This window comes from Lathyrus oleraceus, chromosome 3 (genome assembly GCF_024323335.1).
Source record: "Lathyrus oleraceus cultivar Zhongwan6 chromosome 3, CAAS_Psat_ZW6_1.0, whole genome shotgun sequence".
Classification (NCBI taxonomy): domain Eukaryota; kingdom Viridiplantae; phylum Streptophyta; class Magnoliopsida; order Fabales; family Fabaceae; genus Lathyrus; species Lathyrus oleraceus.
The window spans coordinates 504,066,273-504,076,820 of NC_066581.1; positions in this window are offsets into that span (position 1 = coordinate 504,066,273).

The following is a 10,548-nucleotide window of genomic DNA, read 5'->3' on the forward strand; positions in this document are numbered from 1 at the left end:
ATGGTGTTTTATTTTGAACTGCGTGCAGAGTTCAGTAATCATCTTGTTGTTCAAATTAGTACCATTGTCAGTAATAATTCTTTCAGGGATGCCATATCGACAAATGAGGTTATTCTTGATGAATCGTGCCACCACATTCTTGGTGACAGAAGCGAATGAGGCGGCCTCTACCCACTTTGTAAAGTAATCAATAGCAACAAGGATGAAACGATGCCCGTTAGAAGCAGTAGGTTTAATCTCTCCAATCATATCAATGCCCCACATTGCAAAGGGCCAAGGTGCTGTCAACACGTTCAATGGAGCAGGAGGCACATGTACTTTATCCGCATATATCTGGCACTTGTGACAGGTTCTGGAGTGATGATGGCAATCAGCTTCCATGGTAGACCAATAATACCCTGATCTCAGAATCTTCTTGGCCATCGTATGCCCACTAGAATGAGTCCCAAAAATACCGTCGTGCATATCTCCCATAATCTTTTCTGCTTCCTTTTTATCCACACAGCGAAGCAAAGTCGAATCGTGGTTACGTTTGTATAATACTCCATTACTCAAAAAGAATTTAGCAGAGAACTTCCTCAGGAACTTTCTATCATTGATAGATGCCCCCTCAGGGTACTCCTGAGTTTCTAAATATCTTTTTACTTCGTGGAACCAAGGTTTCTCTTCCACTTCATCAGTATTAAGCTCATAACAATGTGCTGGTTCATCCAATCGCTCAATGGTGATCATGGGAGCTTCATTGTCCCATCTGACTCTGAACATAGATGACATGGTAGCCAAGGCGTCTGCCAACTGATTCTCTTCTCGTGGGATATGTTCGAATGTAATCTCTCCAAAGTATGGGATTAGTGACAACACCTTCTCTCGATAAGGCATGAGATTCGGATGTTTAGTGTCCCATTCTCCTTTGATCTGACTGATTACTAATGCTGAGTCTCCGTACACACTCAAAAACTTGATCCTTAGGTCTATGGCAGCTCTGAGTCCCAAAATACATGCTTCATACTCAGCCATATTATTGGTACAATCAAAACATAGTCTAGCAGTGAAAGGCGTATGGCAACCCCTGGGAGAAATAATTACGACACCAACACCGTTGCCCAACGCATTAGAAGATCCATCAAAAACCATAGTCCATCGGGATCCCGGTGCGGGTCCTTCATCCGGTCCATGTTCTTCATGATTGGTAACAAACATGACATCTTCATCTGGAAACTCAAAATTCATAGATTGGTAATCATCCACCGCTTGATGAGCCAAATGATCAGCTAGCACGCTTCCTTTGATTGCTTTCTGAGTAGTATACTGGATGTCATACTCTGTTAAGATCATCTGCCATCTTGCTATTCTTCCGGAGAGAGCGGGTTTCTCAAATATGTATTTGATAGGATCCATCTTAGAAATCAATAAAGTGGTGTGATTCAACATATACTGTCTCAGTCGGCGAGCAGCCCAGGCCAAAGCACAACAAGTTTTCTCGAGCAGTGAGTATCTTGTTTCACAGTCGGTAAACTTTTTGCTAAGGTAGTATATGGCATGCTCTTTTCGACCAGACTCGTCATGTTGTCCCAACGCGCACCCCATTGAATTTTCTAACACGGTTAAATACATGATTAGAGGTCTTCCTTCAACTGGTGGCATCAGAATTGGAGGTTCTTGAAGATACTTCTTGATTTTGTCAAAAGCTTCTTGACATTCATCATTCCATCTCATCTCTTGATTTTTCCTCAGTAGTTTGAAGAGGGGTTTGCAGGTGGCGGTCAAATGGGAGATAAATCGGGCAATATAATTCAAACGTCCCAAGAAACCTCTGACCTCTTTATCTGTACGGGGAACTGGCATTTCTTGAATAGCCCTCACCTTAGCCGGGTCAACCTCAATCCCTTTACCACTGACAATAAATCCCAAGAGTTTGCCGGATCTTACTCCAAAGGTGCATTTGTTCGGGTTCAACCTCAACTTGTATTTCTTCAACCTCTCGAACAGTTTGTATAAATGATCGAGATGCTCTCCCTCAGTATGAGATCTGGCTATCATGTCATCCACATATACTTCTATTTCATGATGGATCATATCATGGAACAAAACCACCATAGCACGCTGGTACGTTGCCCCTGCATTCTTTAAACCAAATGGCATTACTTTATAACAGAACGTGCCCCATTGCGTCACAAACGTAGTTTTCTCCATGTCCTCAGGCGCCATCTTAATCTGGTTGTAACCTGAGAATCCATCCATGAATGAGAACACCTTGTGTTGAGCGGTGTTATCTACCAGAACATCAATGTGCGGGAGTGGAAAGTCATCCTCGGGACTCGCTTTATTCAGGTCTCGGTAATCTACACACATTCGCACCTTACCATCCTTCTTTGGCACAGGTACCACATTAGCAACCCATTGAGGATAAGAAGTAACAGCCAGAAAACCTGCATCAAATTGTTTCATCACCTCGGCTTTGATTTTCTCAGACATTTCAGGACGCATGCGACGAACCTTTTGCTTAACAGGACGACATTCTTCCCTCGTTGGCAGTCGATGCACTACTATATCGGTATCCAGTCCTGGCATGTCTTCATAAGACCAAGCAAAAATCTCTACATAGTCATGCAACATCTGAATCAACCTTCTCTTGACACTGTTTTCCAAGCCTGCTCCTATTTTGACTTCTTTCTTGTTTACTTCAGTACCCAGATTTACAGTCTCAACTGACTCCTCGTGCGGCTGTATAGTCCTCTCTTCCTGCAGTAACAGTCTGGCAAGTTCTCCAGGTACTTCACAATCTTCCACACTTCCATCCTCGGCTTGGTAGATCGGATTTTCAAAGTCATAATGAACAGTAGCAGAACTATTATCAACAGGATCCAGAGTGGGTATGGATCTGCAATTCGTTACGTGAGTGTGTGTAAGAAAATATAGCTTGTTTGGAAGATGACAGAAAAGACAAAGAGCGCAATATTTGAATGCAAAAAGTCCATTGATTTATTGAATATGAATATGCTTATGAAAATGACAAAACCCTTAACAAATTAGCTATTGTGCCCCGGGCATAGACACAACGCTTGGAGAAATTCAATTGTAAAAAAACAAAAATTTGCAACACCAAAATAGACAATAACAATTACTCCTGACTAAAGGAAATCGGGATAGTGTCTTCAGCCTTCCAATTATTGAGTCCGTCACCAATTGTTGGGAAAATCCAGCTATCCAGGTCGCAATCGCTGTCAGCATCTTCTACAGCATTAATTTGACGCTTGTCAGAGCTGAACCCCAGGCCAAATTTGTCAGACTTGTACGGTACGTCGATCAGTTGACCCCAGCCAGTACAGCCACCATCTTCAACCACAGCTTGAGCGTCCTTCAGGGAAATCATAGTAGGAGGAGTCCGAATAACCTTGGGCACACCGGAAGTTGGCTTAAGGACAGGATTGGTCGGAGGAACTACTTCAAATGACTGACAAGGAGTCTCAATGAATTCACCATCCATCTCGACGTATCTGAAGGCATGCACACTACTGACAATGTACTCTTCTTCTCCACACACGGTGACAATTTTGCCCTCTGTGGGATACCTCAGCTTTTGATGGAGAGACGAAGCTACAGCACCTGACCCATGAATCCAAGGGCGTCCCAGTAAGCAGGAATAGGCAGGACGAATGTTCATTACATGGAAGGTAGTATTGAAGACTTGAGGTCCTATCTTGATAGGGAGGACTACTTCGCCATGGACAACACTCTTCGCACCATCGTAAGCACGTACCACAATGTCACTAGGTTTCAGTTCGATGCTTTTACAGTCCAGCTTATCCAGCACAGCTGTAACACCCTTCTAAAATACCCCAAATATTTAATTAAAATAACAACATATAAATTAGAGTAATCATGCAATTAAGGGTGTCACACATTTATTTCGCACCATTCGTCACACTATTTAGTCATGCTCATTATTTAACTCAAAACATAAAGTATTGCACAATACGCAGCGGATAAAGATCAAATCGATCATTCAAAACATGTAACATACTACATGTAAACTGGTTCAACAAACATCAACAACACAATTAAAATGTTCCCTCCCGATGTTACATCTATCAGAGCATGACCCACTAAGGAGACTACACTAGACTCCAAGCATTAGCTTCTACTCAATCACTGCTCGCTACCTGAAAAATAGTTGTAAGGGTGAGTTCCTCAATCGATATAATAAGCATTATAGAATATAATGTCATGTTAAGTAATTTAACACGTTAATCACCCTAATCGTATCACACATTCAGTAACGGCACATCAACTCAAATATCATACTTAATATCAACACAATTCATACTCATGCTCAATGCCAACACAACACACGTATAACATTGGAATACATCCATTCATATTATACACTACACATATATTATGCAATGAGACTCCATGCATGCGGTACCGACTATTCGTGAACATATAGTTCAACTTCACCGACCAAATCCAGGTACGGCTACCAAGCTCACCAGTCCCACTCATTTGAGACCTAGTGACTCACATCACTAATTCCTCACCATGGGAATTAGCTACCACCCCAAGGGCCATGCTATGCACGCTAATTCACCTAGCATGCAACATCAAAAACAGTCCAAATGACTAACATCACTAATTCCTCACCATGGGAATTAGCTACCACCATAAAGGCCACATTATGCACGCTAATCACCTAGCAATGCAACATCAAAACAATAATCCACAATGGACCGATGCTCACTCTCTAAGCCATAAAACAGTCCATTCACAACACATGCATAACATACTCATTCACAACATTATGCATACCATCATACATTATCAACACATGTATCAACACATCATATCATGTCAAATAATTAAACACAGTATTAGCACACTCTACTAATACCTATACTGCTCAAAACAGCGGGAAATAATCCCTACTATATCACACACCGATATAGGCAACCATCAATTAGGCACACAACATTTTAATTAACAATTTTTCCACTCTGCAACAGTGTTAACCGGTTAACGCCCTGGGTTAACCGGTTAACGCAGCACAAACACGCTTCCTGCCCAAAACTTAACAGTGTTAACCGGTTAACGCCCTGGGTTAACCGGTTAACGCAGCACAATCAGCCATATCTCAGCATTCACAACAGTGTTAACCGGTTAACACCCTGGGTTAACCGGTTAACGCAGACAAAACAACAATTATTCAAAATACATAACAGTGTTAACCGGTTAACACCCTGGGTTAACCGGTTAACGCAAGACAGAAGCTGTTCCTGCGCTAACACAAGGCAGAATGCAGAATTCTCCGCATTTTCCGCCGTTGGAGGACTTCCGGACCTCCGATTCCAATTCCGTAAAAAGCTATACGTTCGGAAATTCACAACTAACCCAAACACAGATTCAATCACAGCCTAAACACAGTTTATCCAACATAATTTTCCAGCATTCATAATCCCAATTAGGGTCAATTCAACGGCTTATCACTACCCATTACATGCTAACCCATAATACCCATTAAACGACGATAAACCCCCCTTACCTGAGTTAATCCGGCAATCTCTAAGCTCCAAGCTTTTCTCTTCTCCAACCTTTGCCCTTCCTCTTCCTCTTTGCCCTTTCTCCACTTTCCACTTTTCAGCCGCTTCTCTGTTTCACGTAAAACTCTTTTTACCAAATGGGATTCTTTTTCCTTACTTCACACTTATATATTTTCCAATAATTATTATTCCAAAATAATAATAATAATAATCCAATAATTCCAATTATTTAACTAAATTAATAAATATAATATTAATTTAAATCAAATAATTATCTTATTTTTATTGGGGTGTTACAACAGCTGTTGGCAACACATTCAAGGAAGAGCCATTATCGATCAACACATGAGACAAAGTGATTCCCCTACACTCAATGGAGATATGCAGGGCTTTATTGTGATTCTTTCCCGCTGGTGTCAGGTCAGCATCGGAAAAGCCTAGGCCATTGTCAACAGCCAAGTGAGCAACATAATTTTCGAACTGATCGACAGATGCTTCCTGAGGCACATGAGCAGTCTTCAAGAATTTTATCAATGCATTGGCATGAGATTCAGAAGATAACAGCAAGGATAACATCGAGATCTTAGACGGGGTATGCCCCAACTGTTCTACAACATCAAAATCACTCTTGCGAATGATTTTCAGCACTTCTTCCATTTCTTGTTTGGCAACATCTTCGGGAGTAACTTCGACCGGTGTCTCTGACTGAGAAGGATTGACTGGTTCCTTTCCTCGAGTTTCAAGGACAGGAGGTGAGATTTCTGGAGAGAAGATCCTTCCGCTTCGAGTAATTTTACTAGTCCCAACAATGCCACTAGTATTAGCAGCATTATCCACTTGCTTCACGCCATGGACGTAAACATCACCGCCATAATTCCACGGAATAGCTTTGCTTGAGGAATACGGGATCGGGCCAGGTGCAGTAATGATTAGGGGAGCTACCCTGGGCTCAACAGTAATCTTCACAGGCGCCCTAGTAGCGGTAATCTTCACTGGAACTTTGGACCTAGCAATCACAGATATTTCTTCAATAGGGTTTTCCGCCTTAGGAATCCTTTCGAAGAGAACTGTACGATCGTCCATCAGCCGTTGAATACCATTCTTCAATTTCAAACAGTCCTCGGGCCGGAGTATGCAGAGATTGCAATCTTCAGCACAACCTGGAAATAAACCAGCTTGCAATAAATTCCTCTTTATGATCGGGAGAGGAGATGTTAAGTCCGCCACATTGGAAATGTGAGAATTGTCATCCATAGCATTAACAGTCTTGTCATGGTTAGGCATAGGAGCAGTGATGACATTAGGAGTCTCCGGAGGCTCAAACTCAATTTCTCCAGCTTCGATCATATCCTGAATCTTATTCTTCAATGACCAGCAATCGTTTGTATCATGCCCGGGGCTATCGGAGTGATATGCACACCTGGCATTGGGATTATAACGAGAAGAGGTAGTGTTGGGATTTGTAGGAGGATCTCTAAGGGTGATCAAATTTGCCTTTAGCATTCCCTACAGTGCCTGTGTCAACTTCTTCGACTTCAAAGCTCGACCAACACCAGTTATCGGAGTGACACGAAGAAACACATGATCTCCCTCTTGAAACTCAAGTGACTTCCTCCTCTTGTCGTGATAACTCTTCTGACGACTCTGAGCAATTCTCATCTTCTCCTGAATCATCTTAATCTTTTCCGTGGTTTGTTGAACAATCTCCGGTCCAACCACAACACTCTCACCGGACTCATACCAACATAAAGGTGTCCGACATCTCCTACCATACAAAGCTTCAAACGGTGCCATACCAATGCTCGAATGAAAACTATTGTTGTAGGTAAACTCAATCAAAGGCAAATAACAATCCCAAGCACCTCCATTTTCCAAAACACAAGCCCTCAAAAGATCCTCTAGTGACTGAATCGTCCTCTCAGTCTGACCATCAGTCTGCGGATGATATGCAGAACTCAATCTCAGCTTAGTTCCCAAAGCCCTCTGCAAACCTTCCCAAAACTTCGATGTAAATCTAGGATCTCTGTCCGAAACAATACTCGACAGAATACCATGCAAACTTACAATCTTCTCAATATACAACTCAGCTAGTCTCTCTAACGGATAACCCATTCTGATCGGAATGAAATGAGCCGATTTCGTCAATCTATCAACAATCACCCAAATAGCTTCAAAATTCCTACTTGTCCTCGGTAAACCCGAAACAAAATCCATACTGATACTATCCCACTTCCACTCTGGAATAGCCAACGGTTGCATTAGCCCAGACGGCTTCTGATGCTCAATCTTTGACTTCTGACAAGTCAAACAGGAATAAACAAAACTCACAATTTCTCTTTTCATTCCCGGCCACCAAAATAACTTTTTCAAATCATGATACATCTTCGTAGCTCCAGGATGAATACTCAGGCCACTACGATGTCCTTCCTCAAGAATACTCTTCTTAAGTTCGGTAACATCCGGAATACACACCCGATTACCAAATTTCAAAACATCATTCTCATCAACTCTGAATTCACCACCTTGACCTTGATTCACTAGAGTCAACTTATCAACCAAAAGCACATCGGATTTCTGACCCTCTCTAATCTCATCCAGAATACCACTCGTTAACTTCAACATTCCCAATTTAACACTATTGTGAGTACTCTCACACACCAAACTCAAGTCTCTAAACTGCTCAATTAAATCCAATTCCCTAACCATTAACATAGACATATGCAATGATTTCCGACTCAATGCATCAGCCACTACGTTTGCTTTACCCGGATGGTAATTCAAACCAAAGTCATAATCCTTCAGAAACTCTAACCATCTCCTCTGTCTCATATTCAGCTCTTTCTGATCAAACAAATACTTTAAACTTTTATGGTCACTGAAAACCTCAAATCTTGATCCATACAAGTAATGCCTCCATAACTTCAGAACAAATACCACAACTGCCAACTCTAAATCGTGTGTCGGATAGTTCCTCTCATGAACCCTCAGTTGTCTCGAAGCATAAGCTATAACCTGCTTATTCTGCATCAACACACCACCCAAACCCAATAATGAAGCATCACAGTAAACCTCAAATGGTTCCGACGGACTCGGTAATATCAGAATAGGAGCAGTAGTTAACCTTCTCTTTAACTCTTGGAAACCTTCTTCACATTTTGAGTCCCAAACAAACGCTTGCCCCTTTCTGGTCAACATCGTCAACGGTAACGCCAACTTAGAAAATCCCTCAATGAACTTCCTATAATAACCAGCCAATCCAAGGAAACTTCGAATCTCAGCAACAGACTTCGGAGCTTCCCACTTAGACACCGCTTCTATCTTAGAAGGATCAACAGCAACACCACCTCTTGAAATTACATGACCAAGAAAACTAACCTCTTCTAACCAAAATTCACACTTAGACAGTTTAGCAAATAACTTCTTTTCTCGGAGAACTTCTAAAACCACTTTCAAATGTTCAACATGCTCTTCTTCAGATTTCGAATACACCAAAATGTCGTCAATAAACACCACCACAAACTTATCTAGGTACGGATGGAAAATCCTATTCATATACTCCATAAATACTCCAGGCGCATTAGTCACACCAAAAGGCATTACAGAATACTCATAATGTCCATACCTTGTTCTGAAAGCAGTCTTCTGAATATCCTCAGTTTTCACACGTATCTGATGATACCCAGATCTCAAATCTATCTTGCTGAACACACTCGCACCAACCAATTGATCCATCAAATCATCAATCCTCGGCAAAGGATACCGATTCTTGATCGTCACTTTATTCAGTTGCCTGTAGTCCACACACAACCTCATAGTACCTTCTTTCTTCTTAACCAATAACACTGGTGCACCCCACGGTGACACACTCGGACGAATAAATTTCTTATCCAACAGATCTTCCAGCCGACTCTTCAATTCAGCTAACTCAACAACAGACATACGGTACGGAGCCATCGATATCGGTCTAGTACCAGGTACCAAATCAATCGAGAATTCAACTTCACGCTCTGGCGGCAATTCATTCACTTCTTCAGGAAACACATCAGGAAAATCACACACCACGGCTAGATCGCCAATCACCAGTTTATCTTTAGCCTCCAAAGTCGCTAACAGCATAAACAACTCTGCCCCACCTGCTACTTCCTCATTCACCTGCCTTGCTGATAGAAATAAATCCTTACCTTCCTCAATCTCAGGAAATATCACAGTCTTATCAAAACAGTTGATAGAAACTCGGTTAAACACCAACCAGTTCATACCCAAGATAACATCAATCTGCACTAATGGAAGACACACAAGGTCTATCCCAAAGTCTCTACCAAAAATACTCAAAGGACAATTTAAACAAACTGAAGTAGTAGTCACTGAACCCTTCGCAGGAGTATCAATCACCATACTTCCATGCATCTCAGATATCTCTAACTTAAGTTTCACAGCACAGTCCAAAGATATAAAGGAATGAGTAGCACCGGTGTCAATAATAGCTACAAGAGGAAAGCCATTAATATAACACGTACCTCGGATCAAACGATCATCTGCAGAAGTCTCAGAACCCGATAAAGCAAAGACCTTGCCTCCCGACTGGTTCTCTTTCTTCGGCTTAGGACACTGTGGACTGATATGACCCACCTCTCCACAGTTGAAGCAAGTCAGAGTCTTCAACCGGCACTCTGCAGCCAAATGACCACCTTTACCACACTTGAAACACTTCTTCTCAGCACTGGTACACTCGTGGAAACGATGTCCCGCCTAACCACATCTGTAACACTTAGCAGGAGCACTAGAGTCTCCCCCACTAGGCCTCTTCATCCCACTCTGTCTCTGGAAACCTTTGCCAGCTGCATACGGTTTTCCACGATCATTCTGATTCTTGCCTTTCCTATCAACCCTCTGCTGATAGCTCTCCGCTCTGGCTTTGGAATCCTGTTCAAAAATCCTGCAACAGTCCACCAAATCAGAAAACACTCTAATCCGCTGATACCCAATAGCCTGCTTGATCTCAGGACGTAAC